The sequence below is a fragment of the Ochotona princeps genome, chromosome 4 (assembly GCF_030435755.1).
Source record: "Ochotona princeps isolate mOchPri1 chromosome 4, mOchPri1.hap1, whole genome shotgun sequence".
NCBI classification, from domain to species: domain Eukaryota; kingdom Metazoa; phylum Chordata; class Mammalia; order Lagomorpha; family Ochotonidae; genus Ochotona; species Ochotona princeps.
Window position 1 is genome coordinate 3,936,116 of NC_080835.1, and position 12,596 is coordinate 3,948,711.

General features: G+C 51.3%; 1 protein-coding gene across 1 annotated transcript in view; it reads left to right on the forward strand.

Annotated features, from left to right (window-relative positions):
• Window positions 1-12,596, forward strand: part of PC (pyruvate carboxylase) — a 90,071-nt gene that overhangs the window by 55 nt on the left and 77,420 nt on the right. The gene's annotated exons all lie outside the window — the stretch shown is intronic.

Genomic DNA, 12,596 nt, shown 5'->3' on the forward strand with positions numbered 1-12,596 from the left:
AGTGCCTGTATCATCCAGGCTGGGGGCTGCGTGGGGCCGTGAGTGGAAGCCGCCGTGGGTGCCAGCCGCGTGGTCGCCGTGTCAGGTCTTGAGAGCAGTCAGAGCGAAACCCCAAGCTCTGATTTCTGGATCAAACCCATCTGAGCTTGGTTTCTCTGAGTTGTCTTTTTTAAAGGAAAATGATGTCTATTTCCCGGACTCTCCTCTTGGCAGCCGGCCAGCCCTAGCAGGAGGTGTGGCTTGTGGCACAGGGCCGGATAGGACCCCTTCTTTTTGGCTTGTGTGGAGGAAGAAGCTGGACAGTGAGGGGCCTGGGGTGTTGTGCCGGATTTTGAAATCCCCAGAAAATCATCAAGTCTGAAGTCGGTGCTAAGGCATAAAGGTGGTTTATTAAGGTTAGCCTAAGTCTCCCAGCCACCCCTCCACCCAGCAGGGTTGGGTGGGGAGGGGCAGCCGCAGCTGAGGCTGCTGCAGGATCCCCAGGGAGGGCAAAAGAGAGAGCCCGAGTGAGAGCCCCCCCACTGAACAGCCTGGTGTTCTTGTACATTTTAGGCTATTAATTATACAGTCATGGTATAGCAGGCTTCTTTCGGTGGGTTTGAACGAGCAACTTTTCAAAAGTACAAGTTGATGAGCTGTAGGGCGGTGGAGCTTATCTAACACCAGGGACCTCCTTCCTGAGGAGTGGTCTGCCTACATGACCTGCAGGTGTCCTGCCGGGTGTAGACTATCAGGCCTGGAGTTCATTCACACAGCCCCCAGCCAAGCCATTAAGGCAGGAATTACAAAAAGCAGAAAACATCTAGGTTCTTCAAGGGCATAAGGCAGCTGTGGCACAAGGGGTGACCCGGCCAGCTGGTCGTAGAGGCACTTGACGTGTGGGCTTCCAGCCTCTGCCAGTCACAACGGCGAGGGAGTGAGATGGCCTTGTCCGTGTTGCCCTCCACCTGGTGCTTGGCCAGCAGTGTCCCATACAGCTGTGCCCCCGCCCCCTTTAAGGCCTTCCTCCCTCTGAGGCCCCCTCCCAACCTACTGCAGGTGGCTGGGCTCTGCCGGCCCTGGACCTTCTGCTGCCGCGGGACTGGGTGGACGTCCTGGCCGAGCGCTTCCTCCTGTGACCCCAGGACAACTTTCCCAAGGCCACGGCTCAGAGCTGTGGGAGGGTTCCTTTGCAGAGTGCTTGAGTCTGCTTTTCCACCCTTTGTGTGGGGATCTTTTCCCAGCGGACACATCAGAACCTGTGAGTTGGCCTCCCGCGTGGGATTTCCCGTGGTGCTCTTGTCCTGGGTAGTTCTTACCCTGTGATGGTGTGTTTTCAGAGAAGCTGGGCCACAGCAGACGCTGGGTGCCACGAGGAGCGTTTTCTCTCTGCTTTGGCCACTTTTCTGTGATGCATAGAGTGAATGTTCCTTCTCTCATTTGCCTGTTTGAGGGGAAGAAGTCTTCATAAACCACCTCATTTACGGTGTTGGACAAACCGCAGCCTAGAGAAGGCTGTGACACAGAATCCCAGATGCTGCTCTGGGGGGAGGAGGTGAGAGCATCTTTGGTCCTTCTCATCCCCCTGCCCCCCAAGGATATATTTGTTTGAAAGGCTGAATGACAGAGGGAGAGAAAGATTTTCCATCCACTGATTCACTTCCCCCGATGCCCACTGGGCCAAGCCAAAGCCGAAAAGCCTGGAACTTCATCTGGGTCTCCCGGGGGTACCTTTTGCTGCCTTTCCAGGTGCAGCAGCAGGAAGCCGGGTGGGAATGGGAGCGGCCATATGGGATGCTGGCAGCTGTTGGTACCACGTGCAGCCCCCTGCCTCCCAGCCCACACGTTGAGAAAACTGCCCCCTGGTCGCCTATTTCGTTCTTTGGCCCCTACATTTTAAGGCCTAGCAGTGTCCTGGAGCTTTGCTTGGTTACTGTAACCAAGGCTCTGTCACCTCTGCTGCGGGCCTTCCCTCCCGTCTGCTCCTCCCTGGAGATCCTGGAGGAGCTGGCTCTGGGCTGCTGCTGTTGTTTTGCTTCAGCACCAGCTCCTGGCTCTCTGTTACCTCCGCAGGCACTCCTGATTTGCCTGCAGGCCAGGGGAGGGGGCGGGGCCGGCTGGAAGCTGCTGGAAGCAATGCTTCACCCACCGCCTCCGGTGGCAGCTCCTCTCCTGACCTGCAGGGGACAAGGCATCCGGGGCTGAGGCTGTGGGGAAAATGCCGCCACCTGACTGTGCTGAGTCATGCTTGGTCTGCAAGGATGGTGAGGATGGCGTGTCCCAGTTCGCCTGTCTGACCCCTCTTCCCATCAGCCAGGGACTGTGGGGCGAGCTGTGTTTGTCCCATTTCCAGTCACTGGGCGCATGTCTGCCCAGTGTGCGGTTTATCAATATGTGGTTTATTAACGTTGGTCCTAAGATGAGGACATGGCTCAAGGGGCTGGGTGAATTTCAGGCCATGTGAGTGGCTTGTCAGAGTGAGGTTTAGGAAGCCACACCCTGCCTCTACCCTTGGAATTTTAAGCCAAGGAAAGATTATGCAAATGTTTACTTTTGTTGAAAAACTGGATTCTCAACTTGTTAAAGTTCCCAGTTAAATCTTTTAAGGTTAGCCACCAAGTATAGTATACAAATCTTCCCATTCCATTTGAATCTAGGAAAGTTTAACATTCATCTTGAACGGGAATTTAATTAATGCTCAGTACCATTTGAACACTTAATTAAGCTCATTTGGAATTTATAGATTACAGTCAACTTCCTCTTGTTATTTTTAAACCTTCTAATGGTCTGATTTTTTAAAATCTTGACATCGTTAAACGCCTATAAATCAAAATTAAGAGTCAAATTAAACTAAGTTTTTAAGAGGATTCCTGGGCTGTTTTAAATCTTGCATTAAAGTGTAACAGACTGCTCACGTGTGTTTGAAGTGTGCCGTTGGACACATTTTGAAAACTCCCCAAGGTGTGGCTCACCACATGCGCCCCTCACCTTTGGGTATCCCTCCCTCCCACGCTCCACTTCTTGGTAATCACCGAGTTGCTTTGTGTTAGTGTTGTCTCTGTTTTCTGGAACTCCCGTCGGTGTGCATTCTGTTCCGCCTGCCTTCTCCCACTTGGCAGAATTGCTCTGTGGTCTGTTCGCTCCAGTGGGTCTACCAACAGTTTTTATTACCAAGTAGTACTCCATCCCATGGATTTCATGTAACTCAATTACCCGTTCACCTGCGGGGCGGCTCAGTTGCTTCCTGTTTTTGACAGTTACTTATAAAACTGCCCAGGGTCTGTGCATGTCTTTGGACATCTATCTCCTTTGCTTGTGGTCAAGTGCTGGCATCGGAATGGCTGGATCCTGTGGACACTCTTACGTTTATTTGAACCTGTTTGTACTGTTTCCAGTCCCACTGGCAGTCTGTGGAAAAGTAGACTTAAACAGTATGTTCATTTTGGTGCAATTTTGATTTTGCGTTTTAAACATTTATGTGAGTGTGGGGCCACTGTTGTGCCATGGGTTAAGCTACCACCAAGTGCCAATCTGAGCTCTGGTTCAATAAAAGAAATCTTAAACAAATTATTTATTTATTTAAAAGGAAGAGTTAGGAGAGATGGAGTGACAGTGAGAAATTTTCCATCTGTTGATTCACTCCTGAGATAGCTCCAAGGGTCCCGGTTGGGTCAAGCTGAAGCCAGAGCTTTCAGGGCGGATTGCAGGGGTCAAAGCATTTGGAACATCTTCCTACTGCTTTTCCCAGATGTATTAGCGGGGAACTGGACTGCAAGCAGAGCAACTGGGACTCACCAGGGCCCATAGAAAAGTATGCCAGTGTCACAGCCTGTGGCTTAGCCTGATATGGTACAGTTGTGACCGCTGGTGCAAATAGTATTGAAATCTGTGTATATAAGTGGGGAAATTGTTATTACGAAAAAAAAAGTGTGATTTCAACATTTTTTTAAAAAGATTTATTTTATTTTTATTGGAAAGGCAGATATACAGAGAGGAGAGACAGAGAGGAAGATCTTCCGTCTGATGATTCACTCCTCAAGTGACCGCAACGGTTGGTGCAGTGCTGATCTGAAGCCAGGAGCCAGAAACTTCCTCCAGGTCTCCCATGCCAGTGCAGGGTCCCAAAGCCTTGGGCCATCCTCGACTGCTGCTTTCCCAGGCTACAAGCAGGGAGCTGGATGGGAAGTGGAGCTGCTGGGATTAGAACCGGCAACCGTATGGGATCCTGGTGTGTTCAAGGCGAGGACTTTAGCCACTAAGCTGTTGTGCTGGATTTTGAAATCCCCAGAAAAATCATCAAATCTGAAGTCAGTGCTAAGGCATAAAGGTGGTTTATTCAGGTTAGCCTAGGTTTCCCAGCCACACCCCCCACCCAGCAGGGTTGAGAGGGGGAGGGGTAGCCACAGCCAAGGTTGCTGCAGGATCCCCAGAGGACAGAAAAGAAGGAAGAGCGAGCCTGAGGCCCCCAGTTGAACAGCCCAGCATTCTTATACATTTTAGGCTATTAATTATATAGTCATGATTTAGCAGGCCTCTGTTGTTGGGTTTGAACAAGCAACTTTTCAGAAGTACAAATTGGGGCCCGGCGGCGTGGCCTAGCAGCTGAAGTCCTTGCCTTGAACGCACCAGGATCCCAAATGGGCTCCGGTTCTATTTTTTTTTATTTATCTTTTTTATTTTATTGTATTGTATTGTTGTTGACAATCTTTATATAGTTAATTGCGGTTAAAAAAAAAAAAGGTTCAGGGGGTATAGGGAAGTGGGTAATACTATTATGCCCATATTGTTTCCATCATGTATCTGTGGTAAAGGGGGATATTGAGGGAGAAGCCCCACCCGGTTTCCCGCCCGCTTCAAGTCCCAGATGTGGGGCATGCTCTGAGATATTTGCTCAAGTGGTTTTAATAGTTCTCCAGTTATGAATCGCTGCCAGTTTCGCTCGATGAGGTCGTCCACTGATTGATATCGTCCATCATAAAGTCTCCGTTTGCCCCATATTTCGCTGGCAACATACAGCTGAGATGAAGTATTGACCTGTTCTGTCTCTGTCTTTTCTTGGTTAGAGTTCTGAGTCCAGCAGTTTGATTGGGGAGATCTCCAGAGAAACCTTGAGGTATTCCCAGACCAGATTCTTGTATGTTCTAGCAAGCACGGGGCCCGGCACAGTCCATCACCCCGATCCAGCTAGTGGTTGCAATTGCTGTGTTGGTTCTGTTTTCAGTCCCGAGTTGCACTGGAACCAATGGGTGTTGCAGTCCAGTCTGGTTCTGCCCAGCACATACTCGGCCCTTACATCAACCAGTGGGAGCTGCAGCCTAGTCAGAGCAACCCACAATAACCCCACCAGGCCCACATCCTACCCTGGTTTGCCAGTATGTGTAGCAGACTAGTCCAGTCTGTCCACATCCCATTTGGCTCTTGTACTTGTCAATGGGTATTAAAGCTTAGCTCCATCTAGCCAACTCAACCATCCAGCCCTCACGGATGTTGTTGAGTGTCTCTGTCTAGCCACCCCAGCCCCCGTCCTAGTTTTCATGCCCTCCCTCGAGACTAGTGACCCAAGAAGGGGGAACCCACTTTTCCCTCTCTCAGTCCCGGTTTATGCACTCTTTAGGTGGTTCTGTGGTTTGACTTGACAGAATTAGTCCCCAGTGCCAGCTTCTGCCAGCTGATGCTGTGGCTAAACCCAAACATCCCTCACCCACTCTAATTTATGCTTGCACCAGTAGGAATAATCAGCCCAGCCTGGCTTTTCCCTGATCTAGTCCACATGCAGCGCACAGGTGTTGCAGCCTTGCTTAGTCTGGTCTGGCCCCATCCCAGCCCACGCTCTCCAGTGGGAGTAGCTGTCCAGCGAGGGGACCAGTCCCTTAATCCCCCTGCCAGCTCTGTCCCTTCCTGGATCTCACGTGTGCTGGTTGGGTGCTGCAGTCAAATCCAGTACAGGCAACCACGCCCTGGCATTCCATAATGTGTACTGGTTGTGTCACAACCAAACCCGGCTCAACCCACACTCTGTTCTGGTGTTTGGATTTGCCAGTGGATGACATGAACTGATTCAGCCTGGTCTGCCCCTGACCCATGTCGAATGTGTGTCAGTGGGAAACTTTCCATGGCCTATTCTGGGCTGTTTCCAATCATGCTTCTTGTGCTTACCTGCAGGGACTGTGTCCTACCAGAGGAATTGCCCAGGCTCCTCCATCAGAACCCCTCCCAATGCCAGATTTTGCACATACCAGGGGATCCTTGAGCCAACCCTACTCAGTTCACTTCCTGTCCTAGCAGGAACAGTGGCTTTTCTTGGCTGGCTTTCAACCCATTCTGGTTCTTGTTGTTGGATGTTTCAGCCCAGCCATGGCTCATCCATACCCACATATAGCTCACACATGGCTTAGTAGGGGATTGAGACCCAGCCTAGTCAGTCCCACATCTACCTTGGTTCTCCATGACACCAGTTGGTGTTGGGGTCTGAACTGGCCTAGTGCATCCAATCCCAGCCCACACTAGGCCTCGGATGACTGCAACTGTTTTCTAGATAGAACACAGCCCCCATTCCAGCACACGCGCCCCTTGGTGGGAACCTCAACCCTGTTAGGGTGTCCAACTAGGGGAACTTGTATTTCCACAGGGTTGGGCCCACACAACCCCATAGAGTCTACCCCCAGACCAAGTTCTCTCGCGTGCTGGATACATTCTTGACCCTGCCAAATGTGACCACTCCACCACTCCACCAAACAGTTGGGTAATGGTACCCATCACTGCCAAAGAGGCCCCCATCCATAGTATTGGTGTGGGCTGGTGTGTGACGATCAGTGATGTTCTAGGCAAACAGGCCATTTCTGTATTCCGAATTGGGTTGGTGTATCTGACTAACCGTAATTGTCTCCTGGGTACTTCCCTCCAAACCACCAGGTCTCAGTCCCCACGCATGCCTAAACCTTCCATGACCCTGTCACTTGGAATCATCCAAGATTCACTACTTACCTACACTAAAATTGGACTTAGTCATGGGTGTTCCCGGGCAGCAAACATATCTTAACCCCAGAGCAGGCCGCTGGGCGGCCAGCAGGCGAAGCCCTGGGTGAGGCCGAGGACTCGTTCACTGCCTTGCGGCAGTGTCTTTGGCGTGAGCCCCCAGCATTGGGTCCGACCCGGCAGGGGCACCCCCACAGCCTCCAGGCTATGAGGAGCGGCACTTGCCCCCAAACCCAAGGCCCAAATCCCTCCCAAACTCACCCAGCCACCAGATATTAGCAGCTGGGTGGAGCTAGGAATTTTAACCCAGTTCCCAAGTTCCCTCATGGCCCACTTACACTGAGGAAAGAGCTCTCTTGGGTCCTGGGGGAGGCCGAGGACTCGTTCACTGCCTTGTGGCAGTGTCTTTGGCGTGAGCCCCCAGCATTGGGTCCGACCCGGCAGGGGCACCCCCCACAGCCGCCAGGCTGTGAGGAGCGGCACTTGCCCCCAAACCCAAGACCCGAACCGGGCTCCAGTTCTAATGCCAGCAGCTTCACTTCCCATCCAGTTCCCTGCTTGTGGCCTGGGAAAGTAGTTGAGGACGGTCCAAAGGCTTTGGGCTTTGGGACCCTGTACCCACGTGGGAGACCCAGAAGAGGTTCCAGGTTCCCGGCTTCGGATCGGCACGCACCGGCCCGTTGCGGCTCACTTGGGGAGTGAATCATCAGATGGAAGATCTTCCTTTCTGTCTCTCCTCCTCTCTGTATATCTGACTTTGTAATAAAAATTAAAAAAAAAAAATTTAAATTAAAAAAAAAGATTTATTTGTTTTTTTTAATTTTTATTACAAAGTCAGATATACAGAGAGGAGGAGAGACAGAGAGGAAGATCTTCCGTCCAATGATTCACTCCCCAAGTGAGCCGCAACAGGCCGGTGCGCACTGATCTGAAGCTGGGAACCAGGAACCTCTTCCAGGTCTCCCACGTGGGTGCAGGGTCCCAATGCATTGGGCCATCCTCGACTGCTTTCCCAGGCCACAAGCAGGGAGCTGGATGGGAAGTGGAGCTGCCGGGATTAGAACCAGCGCCCGTATGGGATCCTGGTGTGTTCAAGGCGAGGACTTTAGCCGCTAGGCCACGGCGCCTGGCCCAAATAAATAAATCTTAAAAAAAAGAAAAACAAATTGATGAGCTATAGGGTGGTGAATCTTATCAAACACCAGGTACCTTCTTCCTGAGGAGTGGTCTGCCTAAGTGACCTGCCAGGTGTCCTGCCAGGTGTCATATAGACTATCAGGCCTAGAGTTCACACAGCCCTCAGCCAAGCCATTAAGGCAGGAATTACAAAAGGCAGAGAACCTCTAGGTTCTTCAAGGCCACCATGCCATGTAGCCGCTGCCCAGCAGTGGCGACATTAAAACGCTGAGTCATACTCTTGGGGGTCCGGGAAAAGCTGGCAACTGGATCCTTCACTGCCAAAAGCGGCTGAGTTTAAATCCTTCTCTCCGCTGCGCCTGTCCCTGTTGGTCTAAGCTTTCCTCTCCGCTTCTTCCGCCACCCTTCCTCCCATTTTCCGCCACGCTTCTGCCCACGTTTTTTCCCGTGCTCTCTGCTTCATTCTCCTGTCTTTCTCCTCGTTGCCCCCCAGTCTCCTCGTCGCCCCCCCAGTCTATCTTTGTCATAGTCATCTGTTTTGTCAGTCCACGTCCAACTTTTATTGGCTACTTTTATATAGTTCTCCACCAATCACTTCTCCCGATGGGTCCACTTGGCGCTATCTGATAGGCCAACAATCGCAGGGGGCATTAGCCTATCCCTGTGACTTCCTGTTTACCTGCTGGCAGGACCAACCCTGCCTCCTGGCCCTCAGCCAGCTGCCATCTTGCGACGGCCCCTATCAATCCCCAGACCAGGCCCTCAAAATTTTTAATATTAAACATTAGGGCCTGGCGGCATGGCCTAGCAGCTAAAGTCCTCACCTTGAACACACCAGGATCCCATATGTGTGCCGATTCTAATCCCAGCAGCTCCACTTCCCATCCAGCTCGCTGCTGTGGCCTGGGAAAGCAGTTGAGGGCAGCCCAAAGCCTTGGGATCCTGCACCCGCATGGGAGACCCGGAAGAGGTTCCTGGTTCCCGGCTTCGGATCGGCGCAGTACTGGCTGTTGTGCTCACTTGGGGAGTGAATCATCAGACGGAAGATCTTCCTCTCTGTCTCTCCTCCTCTCTGTGTATCTGACTTTCCAATAAAAATAAATAAATCTTTTAAAAAAAACATTAAATGGAATTTGTTAAGTTCAAAAATGTGATTCTAAGTTCTAGTTCCTCTGCATCCTCACCATGCTGGGCAGGGTCAACCTTTTGAATCTCAGCCATTTAAAGGTTGCATAGTGATACCTCGCTCTAGTATGCGGTTGAATTTCCCTGGTAACAGATGATGCAGAGCATCTTTTTGTGTGACTGCCATTTGTTACTGGTGATGTTGAATTTAGTACAATTCCTACCTCAAGCTCAAGTTGAAGCCAGTCGATCAGGAGATATTTTCACTGGAGACTCAAGGCTGGTTGCTGAACATACCAGGTTCCCTTAGGTGATATGGGAAAGGTATCACGTGACAGGGAATTTCTTAACACAGACTTGTAGATACTATAGGCTTTTTGTTTTTTGCCATGTTGACCCTTGCTCGTAACTCATCCTAGCATGAAGGATGCTCATCCAACGAGGAATTGTGTTTGATCGCAGACGGAGGCGGTGGTTTTTCCTAAGCAGCTTTTGGCATTTCTGTCTTCACAAGGTGATTCTTTTGGGTTGGTTGGTTTTTGAGACTGTAAGGAGGCCTTGGCCAGGCCGAAATGTGGCCTTTGACGCTGAAAAGCTGATGCTTGATTCACTGCCATGCTGTTTCCAAAGGGGATGGTCTCACAGCCCTTGTGCCCTGGACACCAGCGTCCCGCTGCCTCGTTCCCTCTCCTAGAACTGCAGCTCTCCACTCGGCCCGCGAAGCCGTGTTGCTCGATCCGATTCCTCTGTTTAAGGCTTCATTTTCTGAGGCCCCTCCAAATAGGTAGAATTTCGTTACAGAAGAGGGCGCACGTAGGTTCTGAATATCTCCTAAGAACTAGTTAACAAGAATCATGCTGTGGCCAGGACTGCTAGCGCTTGGGCCCTGGGCATCTGAATCCTGGCGTTTGTTCCCCTTTCTGAAATCTGTGTGAACACAGAGGAAAGGAGGCTGCAGCTTAAAGGAGTCCTTGCTTTCTGATGAGCCTTAACAGCCCCGGGCCCCGTGCCGCCCTCTTCCTGGCCTCTCTGTGGCCGGGAGAGCGTCCCACGTTTCTGTTAGGCATCCGGTCTTGCATCTCAGGTGAGGAAGAGCCAGAGAATTTCTCATGGTTAGAGCATGCCCTGCTTGGGGCCCACTGCTGCAGCTGCCCTGTCCCCAGTGGGGGATGCCCACGTGGCTCCATGTGGGTAAGAGTCTGTGGAGTTCCTGGAAAAGAATATCCGCGTGGGAGGGAAGTTGACAGGAGGCCTTCCTGGAGATTTTTTTTTTTCCTCTACCCAACTATTTTATTGTGGTAAACTACACAGTTTAGTCCACCTGGCGCAGATCTCTCAGGCAGCAGGCATTTGCCTCTGGGTTCCGGCGTCTGGAAGTCTTGGGGCTGGGCGTGGGGGTGGGCTTGTTTCTGGCGGGCCCTCTTCCACGAGGGTGTTCATGCTTGGGTGATCCCCTGCCTCTGACTGCTCACCTCTTCTGAGCACTGCGGGCTTCAGCGCGGGGCCCTGGGCACTGTGGCACCCAGAGCGTCTCATCCACTGCCTACCGTCTTAGCCTTTGTTTGTATGTACAGTTCATATGGTATTAATGGTCATTGCCATCATTCACCCCCAAAGTCCTCATCTAGCAAGAACTGAACCTCTAGCCCTTTGAGGTAGCGCCCACTCACTCAAGCCCCTGCAAGCACCATTCTACACTGTAGGTCCCACGCAGAAATGGAATCAGGCAGGACTTGTCTTTTTATTGTGGCCATATTTCAGTTGTAACATTCTCAGAGCTTATCCATGGTATTAGAATGTGTCAGAATTTCCTCCCCTTTTAAAGCTGCATAGTATTGCATTGTGTGGGTTTCTCTCTGGTTGTGCCCTGGTGGGCAGATGGTGGCTTCCATGTTCCAGCCGCTGTGAGTCGCGCTGCTGTGAGCAGGAGGATGTGTCCTGGTGGGCAGATGGTGGCTTCCATGCTTCAGCCCCTGTGAGTCGCGCTGCTGTGAGCATGAGTGTGCACGTCTCCGCAGGAGCTTGCGATGCTTTTGACTAGAAGTGGAATAGCTGGCTCACACAGCCACTGTTTCAGCATTTGAGGATCCACCAGACTGTCTTCCAAAATGGCTGAGCTTTTTCCAATTCCCACCAGCAGTGTGTGAGGGGTCAGTCTCTCCACTTCCTTACCAACACTGTGTGTGTGACAGTCACTGTTGTAATGGGCTGTGTATGAGGTCACAGCTCAAGGTAGTTTTTAGTGGCATTTCCTTATTGATTGATGTTGAGCATCTTTCCACTGCTTGTTGGCCAGTTATGTATCTTCTTTCGAGAAATGTCTGTTCAGGTCCCTTGTCCATTTGAATTGCATTTTTTTGGCTGTTGAGTTTTGGATGTTTATGTAAGCTACATAGCAGTCCCTTTTCAGGTCTATGATTTTTTTTTAAGATTTATTTATTTTGGGGCCCGGCGGCATGGCCTAGCGGCTAAAGTCCTCGCCTTGAAAGCCCCGGGATCCCATATGGGCGCCGGTTCTAATCCCGGCAGCTCCACTTCCCATCCAGCTCCCTGCTTGTGGCCTGGGAAAGCAGTTGAGGACGACCCAATGCATTGGGACCCTGCACCCGCGTGGGAGACCCGGAAGAGGTTCCTGGCTCCTGGCTTCGGATTGGCGCGCACCGGCCCGTTGCGGCTCACTTGGGGAGTGAAAACATTGGATGGAAGATCTTCCTCTCTGTCTCTCCTCCTCTCTGTATATCCGGCTTTCCAATAGTAATAATAAAATCTTTAAAAAAAAAAAAGATTTATTTATTTTTATTACAAAGTCAGATATACAGAGAGGAAGATTCCCCGTCCGATGATTCACTCCCCAAGTGAGCCACAACGGCCGGTGCGCGCCGATCCGAAGCCGGGAACCAGGAACCTCTTCCAGGTCTCCCACACGGGTGCAGGGTCCCAAAGCCTTTGGGCCGTCCTCGACTGCTCTCCCAGGCCACAAGCAGGGAGCTGGATGGGAAGTGGAGCTGCTGGGATAGAACCGGCGCCCATATGGGATCCCGGTGTGTTCAAGGCGAGGACTTTAGCTGCTAGGTCACACCGCCGGGCCCCAGGTCTATGATTTATAAATGCTTTATCCCATCCTGTGGGTGGCCTCTTTAGCCTGTGGATAGGATTCTCTGATGCAGAAGATTTTTACAAGAATTTCAATTTGTCTGTCATTGCCTTTGTTTCTTGTGCCCTAGATAAAAAAAAGTCATGGTCAACTTCATTGTGATGAAGCTTTTCTGCTAAGTGTTCCCTGGGAGCGCTACAGTCACAGGGCTTACAGTTAGGTTGGGGATTCTTTTAATTTCGTTTGTACAGTAGTTCCCCTTTTCCTCAGTTCTGCCATCGGTGCT